The sequence below is a fragment of the Larimichthys crocea genome, chromosome I (genome assembly GCF_000972845.2).
Source record: "Larimichthys crocea isolate SSNF chromosome I, L_crocea_2.0, whole genome shotgun sequence".
Classification (NCBI taxonomy): Eukaryota; Metazoa; Chordata; class Actinopteri; family Sciaenidae; genus Larimichthys; species Larimichthys crocea.
Window position 1 is genome coordinate 42,385,599 of NC_040011.1, and position 15,233 is coordinate 42,400,831.

General features: G+C 39.3%; 1 protein-coding gene and 1 non-coding gene across 7 annotated transcripts in view; one reads left to right on the top strand and one right to left on the bottom strand.

Moving 5' to 3' along the window:
* The window catches only part of il1rapl2 (interleukin 1 receptor accessory protein-like 2), a 380,785-nt gene that overhangs the window by 169,294 nt on the left and 196,258 nt on the right, over positions 1–15,233 (top strand). The gene's annotated exons all lie outside the window — the stretch shown is intronic.
* trnar-ccg (transfer RNA arginine (anticodon CCG)) lies at positions 13,499–13,571 on the bottom strand. Its single transcript has one exon. It is a non-coding gene; the product is annotated as a tRNA-Arg (tRNA).

Sequence of the window (15,233 nt, forward strand, 5' to 3'; positions counted from 1 at the left end):
TAATTAATGTGGGATCGAGTGGGGCGCAGGTAGTGTACGGACACACAAATACACATGCACACAAAGGGACATGCAGAGCGGTGTCATGTGACGACTTGGAGGGAAAGAAAGGAAGGGGATGGCGTTCACATCCCTCTCTACATCTGCAGCGTTCACAGTGAGAAAACAATCACTCCTTCATTGTCTTGAAATGTTTGAGGGTTAATTCCAGTTTCATAACTCGGGGTCGTAACGTATTGTCTTGATTTTGAACATTCTTCCCGTCTGCAATAATAGCACTGTTCCCACGACGGTTGCTAAATTTACTTCATAGTTGTTAGCAGCGGAATGTGTGCGTCATCTCTAAAAATGACGGGGCGAGTTACACAAGCGTCATCGGACAGGTTTCAAACAAAGACGAGGCGCAATTAACTGCAAGAGGAAACAAAGGTGGACAAGACAGAGTTTTGCTAAAATAAACCAAAGAGAGAGAGAGAAAGAAAAACAGTGTACAGACATACTTTGTTTAAAACTGACCTACTGAACTTGCAAACATAATTAAGCACATTTCAAATGAGAAGTGCTTAAAATCAATGAAATGAGGACAATACTTTGGGTTTAACACACTGTTAACCAATTAGTTTTAATAGAGGGCAATGGAAACAATGATTTGCTGTTGACTGGGTAACTTTAACTTATTAGTTTTCTGGTTGTGTCTGCAATAATACTATTTAAAGAGACAGGTGTGGATCATCAGCACAACTGTGAGGGAATCTTCTGTTCTAGTATGCCACATGTGGGAGTTGCAGGGGGTCAAGCATATGTTGAGAGGTCACTGGATGGATGGTGTTAAATATTTGATTGTTAGGGGGTCACTGACTTTTCCTCTTGAGATACAGAGCAGCTCTGTGCTTGTGTTTAGGAAAGCAGCATTCTGACTATTACTATGGAAATCACGGTCATAGGATCGAGCGGTCTCACTCCTTAGACACAGCAGATAGGTACATTACATAGACAATAACAATGCAGGGCCACTAAGAGTAAACATATTTCATCGACAATTTAAGGACATAGAGTTTCGGTATATTGATAAATTCTCAATTCTCCCTGATCAATTTTTATTAAACCTTCCAGCATAAGACATCTTGGACTCCTGAGCACGTAGCAACAATAACCAGATATCAGAGTGACATATTACGTGGCCTGCAGGAGCCATGTAGACACAGAAAACAGAATGGGAATCATCACGTAGGGGCTGATGAGAAACTGTGATCATCTTCAAGTTTACAAAGGTTAAAATAACTACAAGTATGCTGAGAAGGAAGAAACGTTCCAGTTAAGCCAAATAATCCAACTTTGTGAGTGTTTTTCTGTATGTACTCACCCCATCGACTTTCTCATAGCGATGTTGCAGAGTTCTTAGATCTCAGCAACAAGTTCACTGTTATTTGTTGCAGAGTTCTTAGATCTCAGCAACAAGTTCACTGTTATTATAAATGTCAGACATAAATAATAAGCTGAGTTATATAAAGAGTACTTTTATATGTTCTTCTTCGCAGCTTCTGATAAGCTCAGTAATATTTGACTTTGATGATATTAAACAATGTATAGTTTATGTAGGGTAAAGAAGCCAATATTGTATTTGAATGTTGTAATCTGGATCCAGCTGTGTGCGACGCATGATATTTGATGGTTCATAACTGGTTTAAATGGTTAATGTGCTCTATACCTCTGGGAGAAGAAGAAAGGTCTTGAGTGATTAAAGAATCATAGGACTGATCAATAAAGCATGGCGAGAACGAGAGGGGAAGAAATAAAAAGAAATGGAGTGGATGAGTGTGAGAGGTCGTGATTTAGTCCTCAGGGAAGGATGAACTCGAACTCATATGAAAAATGTTACACTACATTTCTGTGTGTGTGTGTGTGATAGAGATAAAGGTTAAAAATGATAGAATTAAAAAAAAAAGAACAATAATGGACGTTCAAAAATGATTTATTGAAACATACACAAACATGCATAAAGTCAGAGCTGTGTCATGTAAACCTGTTAACATTCTGACGCTTGTTTGTCTTCCTCTTTCCACCTCTTTTAATTCATCTCTTCACCTCTTTCTCTTCATGTATCACATATTTCTTCTTTTCTCCCTCCTTCTCTTCTTTTTTTTCTCAACAGGCATAAATCTTTGTATAGTATTTTTGTGTGTTTGTGCTCAAATGTTTGAAATGTTGAATAGAAACCCGTAATTTAGCTGTGGAAACAGACTTATTTACACTATCTGGCAATCTGTTCCAATTTTCACCTGGATTTATTGAGACAGAAAATTATCATCCCAATACCAAATGTCTGCAAATATTTTGTCACACATGTCATCTTATAAAACTCTTGCCAAACCTTGATTATGGAAACTCATTTAGGAGTTCTTGCAGAAAGAAAGCAACACTGTCGCCTCACAGCAAAAAAAACTTCCTGTGTTTGAGTCCACTGGCCTTCTGAAGACTTTTAGTGTTGTTCTTCCTGTGTACTGTACGAAAAGCCGGCCATTATAGAGAGGCGCAAGATGCGATAAATGGTACAAATGGAGAAAATAGTGTACACCTTTTGTCAGTCTCACCTCAAAGGCATTGAAGTGACAGAAGTGGTCCCATGATGAAATGTGCTTGAGAAAGGAAACCTCTGTGCTTTTATATCTCGCCTAACCTGACCGGTCGCTGTGTGAAGTGGGAGCGCTTGTTGGATTGTTCAAAAGTTATAGACAGTTTTGGAGCGGCGTTCAGACAGTGGCGTTCAAACGTGCACTTTGTTCGGCCTGGTAAGTACGTACAGCAGACGGATGGATGGTTGCTGTTGAACGCAGTTGACAACTGAGCAGACACTTCTGTTTTTATTGATCTCTTTCATGACCTGCGAATACGCCTCATGTACGGCTACCGCAGACAACATAACGCACAGCATATGTTTGGAAAAATCTGAGTGGGTATTTAAGCATATGTGTTGTGGTTGTGGGCTATTGGGAAAGTGCCAACCAGCTGCTGTTACATGGTAAAAAAGACCTCTAACCATTGTGTAAGTACAAGACGTTTTCAGACTTGACAGCAAACTTGTGGATACTCTGAGACTGAGGCTAAAATCGTTTTGTGTTTACAGGCTCCGAAAAACAATTTGCTGCTCTTTTGTTACGACACTCAACACACGAATGTTCTACATTTTTATGTTTAAACGAGACTGAAATGTTGTGTAGCCCTCGGAGGGCTGTAAAAAGGAGGCTGATTTTCCTGTTTGATTTGTGAAAAGTGACCATTTTAGTGATGTTACAGTTTCATTTTTTCTCTTCAGTTCCTCCTTTCTCTTCTCTGAAATGTGCCTGTCTGTGAACAAACAGCCTCCTCCGTCAACTCTGCATCACATCTGTCAGCGGGCCATTCATCTAATTGCCTGTATGTGCGGCGTTTGTGTGTACTTGTTTGTAATTTGGTGAGTCAGTGTTGGTGTTTTGTGCATTTTGATGTACATTTTGTGTCATATTCTAAGCAATGAGTCAGTGTGTGTGCGTGTGTTAGCTCTTCGCTCTCGACAGGACTCTTTACAAATCCCTCCTAAAACATGAAGGTAATAAAAAAAAATTAAGAGCCACAATGGGTTCATCCAACTGCACAGCAGATCATAAGCAAAAGCTTCAGGCTTATTTCGTGTGTGCAACATAAATCAGACACAGTTTGACTTGAGAGACTGAATGCGCACATGAACACATTTCTAAACTAAAATAAGGATGCATCCACCCACTCTCAGATATTCACACATACAAATAAACGCACGCTCAAACAAGAGCACTAAGAGTAAAAATAAGCACACACTGTTTGTGGGTGGGATGTATATCTAAAAATCTATTTTGCATCCTAAATCAAAAGCATCCAAACGACTTATTAGTGGCACATATACACAGTTTTTGAGGGATTATGAGCATGTGTGAACTGTTTTGATGTTTTTTAATATGTGTGTGTGTTTACATCATATTTGCATCTGTTTACCCGTCCCGGCCTCTGAAATCTTCCAAATCTGTTTATGTTATGTGACTATGCCTGGCTCACATCTTTCAGAAATCTGTAAGCACTAACTAACTGAAATGAGATTTACTAACATACATTATCATGAGTTGGTCTCAGTGGCAGGATCATTAAGTACTGTTTTGTACAGGCAGGAGACATTTTAATTTTCATTGACAGTAATGTTTGTGGAGCACAAGGCGATATTAAGAAAAATACAAGTGAAGACGGTCGAGGGATAAAACATAAATTGTAAGGCATCTATAAAACAGTAGTATCAGTGGTTGGAACGTGCCCCACTTGCATATAATTTTCTACACATGGCAGATGATGTGAGCTCTAATAAAAGATAGAGAAAAGCAGAAACTTGAATCTACCTTGTCTTTTTTTTAAACAGACACTATGAGGATGCAGCAAGTTAGAAAATAGATGATACTATACATATGCTCCCCATTCATCCATTGGTCCCATATTCCAACAAGTCCTTTATATTTTAAAAACAGCTTTCACAGAGAAAGGTGGCATTGTCTTGGTTACAATAATAAACACATGTTCAAGTTTTGAGAATGACAATCCATCCCTACCTTCAAAAACTGTTGCTACCATTACCTGAATTCCTCGTTTGCCTAAGTAATAATTACAATGGTCACTTGGGACGACAACTTATATGTTGCTGAAATGACTGATTCTTTATCACAGTTTCCAGGGGTCTTGCAGTAGACTAAGGAAGGTAGAATTGGTATCTTTGGCAGGTATACCTTATGCTTCTTCTCCTCTCTGAACTCTTTATCCTGTCCTTTGGGGAGAAGCCCAGTCAACACACTGTGCTACGTTCCAGGATCATTTGTGTTATTAAAAATGTCACTGGGATTATGTTACTTTTAAAGCGAAACCCACATATATGGGATTCTGGATATGCGAGGGTAGGAACGTAGATGAACTGCTGAGCCCAGAGCTTCAACTTCAGGCTCAGATCCCTCAAAGAGTATGAAAGAAGGCCTTCATTAAATAATATTTAAAATATGTAAGTGATTTCAGCGTGTGTCGGTTCTGCACATGGATGAAAATGCTGCAAGAAAAATTTAAAAAGTCATGAATGTCTGGACACAGTCCTCTAGTAGCTGCTGCTCTTCATGATAGACGGTTGGTGGAATGAAAACTGAAAGCAAGGAGTTTCTTCAGGACAGTGGTGTTTTTTTTTTTTCATCAGTTATACAAGCAGCAGCCGCCAGATTTAGCCCCCAGTTTGACTGCTGTTCACTGCAAAAGTGTTGTAGTTGCATAACCATGGCTGAGCCTATTCAAAGTCTAGTGCCAATGGACATAATCACTTGAATATACCTTGATAAGGCCCCAGTCAAGAGGCTTCATCATCATCCAGCACCGCTGCTGTTTCTCCCCACACCTTCTCACCAGTACAACCACCATTACTGGAAACACCTTTCATTTTTGGATATTACTTTTCTTTTATTTTTAATGCTTTGGGATTTCAGATTCCAACTGCAATGCATTGCTACTTTATTTTCTGATTCTTTACCACCTACAGTTGCTTGTGAGATACATGGAAAAGGTCCCACTGCAGACCTCATGCACTGAAGTGAGGTGCATCATTTCCTGTCTTCAAAATTAATACAAAATAATGTTTCTGTTTTTATCTTGTACAGATTGTAAAGCCCTCTGATGCAAATGTACTTTGTGACTTTGGGCTATACAAATAAAATTGATTTGATTTGATTTGATCTCCATCCCAGTCAGAATGAACAGTATTGTGACATCAGTAACCAATGCAGCATCTCCTTATGCAGCAAGCTAATGTTTTAGAACAGTAGAATAGTCTTTAATGTCCATGGACCTCACTGGGTTTTTTTTTTCTTACACACCTTGCTATGTTAAAAATCTTAACGTTGGTTACAAACATCCTGATTAAAGACATTAAATTAAGTTGTGCTTTCCAAGTAGAACTGAATTTTTCTGTGTGGCTTATCTTCAGATGGGATGTCATCACACTCATTACACTACATTTACCCTCTCATCCTGAGGGAACATTAGCTAAAAACACAGCATAAATAATCCTATTTGCTTTTATACTTTAGTGACAGAAAAGGAGGAAATGCAAGTCATGTCTGAGAACCTTAGTTGGACCCTTCTCCTTCCATATGGTCAGTATAATAGCAACAAATGGACCAAGTTGTACCATTTGCAAATCAAAAGAGTACTCAGTGTTGACTCCCAAAAACATTGGGAATACTTTCTAATGACTGTCCTTCCTCGTCTGACATAATGATTGGCCTCAGGCTTAAAAATACCCTTGAAGTAACATATAATTTATAAAACATATTAGACAATCTGCTTTTCAGTTTTCACAGAACAGCAAAAATCATTGTAATTTAACCACAAGTACTGGATTGCAAGAGCTGGAAAACAATATTTATGCACCACTACACAGAAATCAGTAGCTGTGGAGATTTCCTCGCGTGATCTCTCATGCCTGCTGTCCAGAAAACTGTGAATGAACACAAGACAAAGACATAGTAGAAAAAACCACAGTCATTGGCAGTAATTTCTGTTGTCCCTGGAGAGTCCGGACTCCATTTCCTGTAAAGATGAGTCTAAACAGTGGGGGCTGAGAGAAAAGAGAGAGACAGGTGAGTGGAGACAGAAAAATGAAAGAGCTATAAAGTGAGTCATAGAAGGATGATGTGTGGGTCATCACTGTGGGTTTCTGTAAATCTGTCTCTTTCTCTTCATTACTCACATGACCTGACCCGACTGGTTGCTTCAACCAGACGCTGCACTCGCTGACTGGATGGACGGGTGGCTAATTGACTGGCTAACTGATGGATGGATGACTGATCCTGTGTCTGTATGACTTTATTCTGGGCGGATGGACAATGATGATGGATGATTGATGCATTTTTAGGAATTAATGGATGAAGTGAAGTGAATGAAGAAGTGAATGTACGATAAATGGACCAACAGATTGAGTTTGTCTTGTGTATACTTGTATCTCTTGTCTAATGGTTTACTTTGCACTCATTTTCCACAGTGTTTAATGTTTATTTGTGATTTCTGTGTAACTCTCTCTCAATCATTTGCTATAGTTTTATTTGAATGCACTTCAATACCATGGGAAAGATAAGACATTTGGTGGAAAGAAAGAGGAAAGGAAAGAAATTGGAGTAACACTTTCTCCGCTAGTGTTGTTGAATACGACGGTTTCAACAAACATAGTTTGGTTTGGTTCACGTAGCGCTTAAAATGTCCACAAAAATCCACACTGTCAACCTGTTTGAATGGTTTTGTGTAGAACGGACAGCAGCAATGACAGGTGGGAATTTTAACACTCCCACAATGTAGAAAACATTCACAGTTTGTATGCATTCATATTTTTTTCATGCTTCAATGGTCATGACTACTCAACAGCAACTGCTCATTTGAAGCCAAGATTGGTCAAAAGTGGAAAATATGCAGGGCAACAAATTTCCTTCCAACAAAGCATTTTTTATATAATGTGTCAGGGGGCAGATATGTGTTTCCTTCAACAGATAGTCCAAAGAAACTGAACTGACCTCCAAGCAGGCGATGCAAGGCATAGAAGTGTTTAAAACAGCCGTTTCATTCTCCCACTAGCTGATTTTACAGCAAGTCACTTTCCATAGACATACTCTGCTATCTGGCAAAAGCAGGGCAGAAACCTGGTCATGGATGAGGTATTTACACCTCACCCTCACAGCCAAGTACTCGTGTTCAGTCTGTTCCCTCAGCCATGGTCTTCCACTCCTGTTGTTGGTAGTGCTAAAGCTGGGCCTCGCTACTATGACTGCCACTCACAGAACTCAGACTGAACAAAGAAATGTCATTATAGTTGTTGAAATATAAAATATACAGCACTCTTATACCTATTACTGTTTGATTTGGAATTTTTAAGTACAATATCAACTCCATCCTCATTTTATTTGGCTAATCCCAGTGACCTTTGTTGTGAAAAGACCCTGGCTGAAAAACCCTTTGCTATTCCAGTTCATATTCCAAAATGAAGTGGTCTTTCATCAAATTATTACAAACTAGCTGACACAGAAAATGTGGGAGAGGTAATTTGGTTGGTTGGTTGGTTGGTTGGTTGGTTGGTTGGTTGGTTGGTTGGTTGGTTAATGAAGTTGCCACCTTGAGTGTAATGTGTCTCCTGTACTTGATGGGAACTTGGGGCCAAAAGCCAATGATCGCAATTGTGGTTATGGCAAATAAACTACATTTAACTCCATATGGCTAAGGTTAGGAGCTGAGGTTACAATAAAATTTTAAAAAATAGGTCAGCAACGAGTATCCTGCATAAACACTGATTGTGCTACACCCCCATCCACCAACTTCAGCCTCCACAACCAGTTTCTTAGTGTCTACATGAAGGGCACACTTCTTGCAGCACTGACCCTTCCCATTGGTGCTGGACATCAACTGTCACCAACTAAGTCTTCCAACATGAAAGTACTTTAATGAATCCAGAAAGTGGAAAAGAAATAGACAACAAATTAAAAGGAGACGCCAAATTAAAAGTGTGAAAGTTTCCTCGGCTGTTTGTTGCTGCTCTGTCTTATTTAAAGTCTAAAGGCTAGGCTGGAAGGAACGTAATCCCTCCAGCCACTCTGCTACACAGGTGTTATAATGATTCAATCTGCACTATATTTCTCAGGAGGAGAATGAGACCACACACCATGCAGTCTGGTGAGGCTTTCCTCCAAGTACACTTATTTAAATTATAATGTAATGAACTGGCAGCTCTTGGATGGAGAAAAAACAAATATCTGATACTGCAAAAACAAAAAGTTAACTTCAGGTGTTTTCAGTGATAAATACAGATGGCGATGTGCTGACACATCTGGCCACCACAGCCTCTCAGAATGACTGCTGTACTTCTTTATCATTGCTGTGTGATGTACAGTATTTTCTGGGTGCATTAGAGTATAAGCACATGTCTTTGCAGTGTTACAGTTCATTTCAAGTGTGTCTCTGCCAGTATGTTGCTCTGGTTGGAGAGGAGGGGAGATTAGTGGGATGCTGTCCCAGGCTGAGAGGCTATGACCTTGGCAAGGACAGCAGTCCCGTCCCCTCTCTGCCCTTCACCATGGAGAGAATGGAGAAGGGAGGAAGACAAAAAAAGGGAGAGATCACTAATCCATTCTTCATCTCCACCACCCCCTCCTCTCTCATTGACTCCCTTTGTTTCTCTGGACATCTCTTCAGTCCACTTTATTACCGCACCAGACACTCGGGGTCAGTGAGTTCATCCAGACAGACAATGTATCAGCTCCTCATAAACGCTGTGGTTCATCCTCATGTGGCATTGGGTCTCACGGATCGCTGAACTCTGGGTGACTGACGCAGCCTTCATATTGTGGCTGTATAATGAAATAGTACTAAAGAGAAAACAACATGCCAGAATGGTTGGCATTGCCTAATGTCAGTCAAGCGCGGCAACAAACTGCTTTCCATTTGGCCAACGGCGATTTTGATAAACAAGGACAAGGAGGACAAAATAATGGGAAAATACTTTTAGTGAGGTAGAACACATTGTCACTGTGATTATGTGTTTCGCTTAGGAGTGGCATAAAATGCAAATGGCAATTGAGCATTTAAACGCCTTAATAGCATTCCTATGTGACTTTGTCTTTCACAGTCACACTGTGCAGTTGTTTTTAGGCATGTTTTGTATAACTGCCAATCACAATTTATGAAATGTTTGTGAAAGACCTACTGAAGCCAAGTCATCAGCATATTCAAAAAAAGCCAGAGTTCATTAAGCTACAGAGGAAAATAAAACTGTAGATAAGAGACATCCCTGTAGAGCCTCCCTGTACTAACAAGGCTTCAATCTGATATTTGTAGATTCATTGAAACAGACCTCGCTTGCTAAATTGAACAGACAGTCTTTGATCCGGACAATGAGGCATCTGTTAACAGTCATGTCATTCAATCAGCAAACTGTTAAAAGCAGATGTAAAGCTTAAGACGATGCTCTTTATAATACTAAAACATGGTTTAAACTGCATCACCAGTAAACCTTAACTGTGGTCGGCTGTGACAGTATCTGACAGATGAAACATTGATTTGCAACAATTATTTCTATTTTGCATGAAGTGCTATAGGTCTAAAATAATTTAAAAAGTGCTAGTACAGTTCTTGAGAGTTACAAGTCACATACTAGGCTAAAGTTAAGCAATGTTCAGGTTTTCTTCTTGGACTTTTGATGTGATTTTCAGTTCCAGCAGACATTGATAGAAGCAAAAAAAAAAAAGTCTTTTATTTCCTTCCAGAAAAAAAAAAACTTTTCCATTTCCTCTCCTCTCCTTCTTTATTTCCCATCCCATCTTTCACCTAGAAAAAGTTGAAACCTAATTAAAGGTCCAGGTGAACATATTTGTGTTCACAAGACTGTGTTAGCTTCTGTGTGTGTCTGGCCTGCCAGCCAAAAATTCATTAATTTGGTGACTTCCTGTTCCCAGCTTGCCTATTATCCGCACACAAACACACACAATAGTATCACTGCCAAGAGGACAGGCTGTACAATTATTTCAAGGTAATCTTATTGGGGTTTAACACCTTGCTATGAGGAAACAACTCATAGCTGCATTTTCACATCAGTTAGAAGTCCATGTCATCATTAAACTGATAACTTTTACTAATGTTCATGGTTCACAGGGTACAACTTCACTGACACATTTTGTATATCTATTCTGTTGGTCTGTAATTATGTTAGTTTCCCTTTAAATAAACCACTAATACTTCAAATTCTATCTTGTTGTAGCTTAATGAGACATTGCACCCCCACACAAGTAGTGAATGAGATCTGACCTGATGATTTACTGCAGCATAATGATCCAAAGGTAACTGACAAACTAAAAAAAGAAAACTTTTAAATGACAGAGAAATCACATGCACGCCTTGTAAACCTGTTTCAACAGTAGTTTCTTTGAAATGCAGTAGCCTGGAGCCACGGTGTCTGAACAAAGAAATGAGCAACACCTGAGAAGCTGAAAATTTGAGTGACTTCTCTCCTGGAACTGCACTGAAAAAAACATCACAGCAGCGAGGGCTCGGGTATCAGGACTTTCCGAGTTGTTAATCACAGCCGTTTATGCATTCAAAAGCCTTGAGGAGAGTAGAATTAATTACTTCAGCTTGGTGACCAGAGAAATGTGCAGCATGAAAGCTGAAAAGGTGAAGAGTGGTATCGAGGGGAAGGTGGATCGTCTGTTCATTCAAGTCGAGATGGCTGTCTATTGCTTCCTGCCCCCGGGTTGTCACCTGACCTCCCCAACCAGCGAATCCCATCGCTCAGTTCCCCTTCGCTTCATGAATTCTGGCATTTTCATTTCAAGTAATTACGTGCATCCTTATATCCTCTCAGGGTCTTGTTCAAAAGTACTATGCAGATGTGTGTGTGCGTGCGTGGTTGTGGAGTCCTGCAGGTTTGCGTGTCGTGAAGTGATATCTGAAAAAAGAGGCAATGAAAGTCAAACAAATGGCCAACGATGACACATAACAAATGAAAAACAATATAGAGAGGGGAAGAAAGAGATGAATGGACAACAAAAAAGGCAGAGACGTGGAAAACAAAAAGAGAAAAATACTGAATGATCATCCCCTGATAAATCCTCCCGGTCTTTTACTTTCCTGTTTCATAAATACGGATAAATCCAACGGGAAGCTCGCAGTAAAGAGGCTGATTTTTGGTGACACTTTACTTTCAAACTTGTGCATAACACTTAAATGTATTTACTTAACTTCTCAACAGCTTTTGCCAAGAGAGAGCGTCTAGAGATCCCGTAAAACCTCTTATGTGTCAAAAACACCAATGACATAATGGATTTTGTTTCAGTTGAATATATAGCTAGACCTCATTCCACCTTCAGACGACCAATACCACGCTGAACTCCAACAGGAAAGTCTGACTCGAAATTACAAAGGTTTCCACTTACAGGTAAAATCTTGAATTCATAATCTTGCACATTCAACATTTGCTGCTCCAAACTTACTCGGTCTGGTATGATCATAGACAGTATAAGGATGGACGTCAAATCCTTGATGTTATCCACAGGTTTCTAAAGAGCTGTGAAGCTCAGAGTGTGGAGGTTCTGGTTGCCGCCATGTTGGCAGTCTTGCCTCTTCCACCTCTCGACTGATTTATCGGTGGACCTGAGATGAGCAGTATAATATATGGGCTTATGGAGATTTTAGGAACTGCGGTCCGTATTGGTTTCACTTCACAGTAAAGGAGGTTGCTGCTTGGGTATAAACAGTGTCTTATAGTGGCTAACGATAACAATCATTTAGATTTATAGAGACCTTTCTGTACTTGACTGTCACAGTCCCATAACCCATAATTCCCCATGGATTATCACCTGTGTCCACTGTGGCTGCTGTGCCACAGAAGTGACACAGTCTCACTCTAATTCACGTCCATCAAATATTCGTGTGCCTTTGATCCTTTCAGTGCACTTTGCTTCCTGTCCAAAACTTTAGGCGTTTCAGATTTCTACGATGTATTTCAGCAGATAGCAAGAAATTGCAGAAGACGAGAGCCTGTTATTAAAGGATTTATTTTCTTCTTGAGCGCTGAGGTGTTTTGCTTGTTCCCCTCTCGGATGAATACAGAACAGATTTAGTTGTGTAACAGGCATTTTATTTGTTTTACTAATCACCGACGGAGTTCATTTCCCTCAACAGTTTAATTTCCTCTTTTCCTTGTGCTCATTTGTAGTTACAGAAATTTCATTAGCTAATTTCAGTGGGAGATGGACTTTTTCTTTCCTTTTTTTTTGTTTGTTTGTTTTAACATAAACATTCATGTGGACTATGAATTCTCCTCCAGTCAGCATTAAAATGTGTAAAGAAAAAAAAGGTGTTCAATTTCTCATTTGAATGCTGAAAACAGAGACGGGTGTGAAAATGATGAAAGAAGTAAAGTAGACATGATTAGACTTATCCAATTTGCTTAAAAACTCTTAATCTCTTTCCTTTAAATATTTGGAATTGCTTTAACTATACACTGCATACAGATATTTAAACTTTAAATACATGGCATCATCAGTCCAAGAAGAAAGACAGGGATTGTGGAGAGAAGCAGAGCAAATACAGAACACTAATGACTTTTTCATACATGGCTCAGTGTATTTAAATTTAGCAGGAAAAGATGGAGGAATTACGTAACCGTCAAACACTTCTGTTCTTCTTCTTTGCATTCATGCGCCGACGTGATGCATGTTCTCATGAAAATGATCCCTCCAAAAGACACTGACGGGAAAATTACTGATATTAAAATTTGCACAGCTCTACACGACCCAAATCATGCAACAGGATTACTGTTACTTCACTCAATGTACTGTCTTTACATGTAGCTGACATCTAAAGCGACGTGCAATAATGGACAAAGTAAAGCCTTTGTTATCTGCTCTCTGTGATTCACATTAAAGACAAGTATCTACGACCCAGGTGGGACTTGAACCCACAATCCCCAGCTCCGGAGGCTGATGCCTTATCCATTAGGCCACTGGGCCACATACCTGAGATGTTTTGAAGACGTTTTCAATCAAAAACTTCTGACATTCTATGAGATTATAATAAGTTTTGATTAAAGGCTGGGATAGATTAACCTGCTTGGGAACACACAGACAGGAAGTTAAAGAGGTAAAAAGCTCAGCACCTCTCAGTGATTTCCACTTCCTCCTCAGGTGTGTAATTTAGACCATCTGCCACAGCCACGAGACACAGAGACAAACACCTCAAAGGCACAGCATGTGCGCGTGTGCTTGTGTTTACCCAGCTAATGATGACAGCAGTGGGTTTTCTTGCATTAATATTTGTCTACACATATACCTGTGTGACTCAATATCCTCTGCTAATGATGACTTTGATGTGGCACACACACACACACACACACACACACACACACAATACCAACTCAAAGGCAGCAGTTCTGACTTTAAAGTGACATTGTATTTGTTTGGTGAGGGCATTTTAATTTGACTGTAACTCCTCACACAGGAATAGTCTGCTTTAACAAGCACATATATAATCAACTCGGCTCAACATTTGCTTTTCACGGGTATTTTTCGTGCTGTGCAGCCTTTTGTTGAAAATATTCTTTGCGACACATGAAGCAAAATCCAAAACTTTGAACTGAAAATGCATGTCAGAAAAAAAAAAAATAGAATATCTTAGTAAGTCACCAAATCTGTGCTTTTTGAAATACACCTGTTAATGAATGTCTCTGCAGTTGGGTTTTGTTGTTGTTGACTCTGGTGTGTCTTTTAAGTTGTGAATTCAAAAAGTTATGTTTTATAGGAAAGGTCTGGCTGGGCCTGCATATGCTTTTAAACACTTTACACTAAAACAAACATCTATAAATCGAAGTAAATAGTGTTTCCCCAGCTCAGTATCCCCAGGAATTATGTCTAAATTCACCAGCATAAAGTTTATGCCCTGTCATTAGTGTAAGAAGACTAAGCACAGATACGACATCCATATCTACACTGTCTATGATTGCGTCTCAGTGTTTCAGTATCAAGTCTCACCAAGCTTCAGCTCAAATCTTACCGTATCTTAACGTGTGTTTTCTTGTGCCGCAGAGGAATAAATGTGTAAAAATCTGTTGGTCTCCAATTTCAGCAGAAAACCCCAAAACTCACATTAGTTATGAGTTTAAATCCTGTTAGTGCCGGCCATAAGACATATTATGTTTTCATGCTCACATTTTTTAAAAAGATATTATGTTTGTGTTTGTTTTTGTTGTATTTTATCATTGTTAGGGGTATTTGTTTCCTGCTTTTTTGCAGATATCTATTCCATTTTTCTTTAAAATCTGTCCCCAGAAAAAACAGTATTTATCTCCACATTAGCACATTTTCATGAAATTACATTATCACAAAGAAGGATTCACAGAAGGACGTTTGTTTGTGCAATATAAATTGGTATATAAAATGGTTTCGGATTAGGAAACTGGCAAGATCCTCCTGACAAAATAAAAACTAACGGTGCCCTGTGGAGTTCTCATAAACAATCAAGAAGTTCTGTTTACATTCTCACCATAACACATTGCTTAAATCCCCGAAGCCTGACAAATGTTTCAGATTTAGTATTAGTATTTATGTTCTTCCTTTTATTGTCATTGTTTGCACATTTCTATACTTCTTTGCATGTTACCAGCATCTACAGATCAG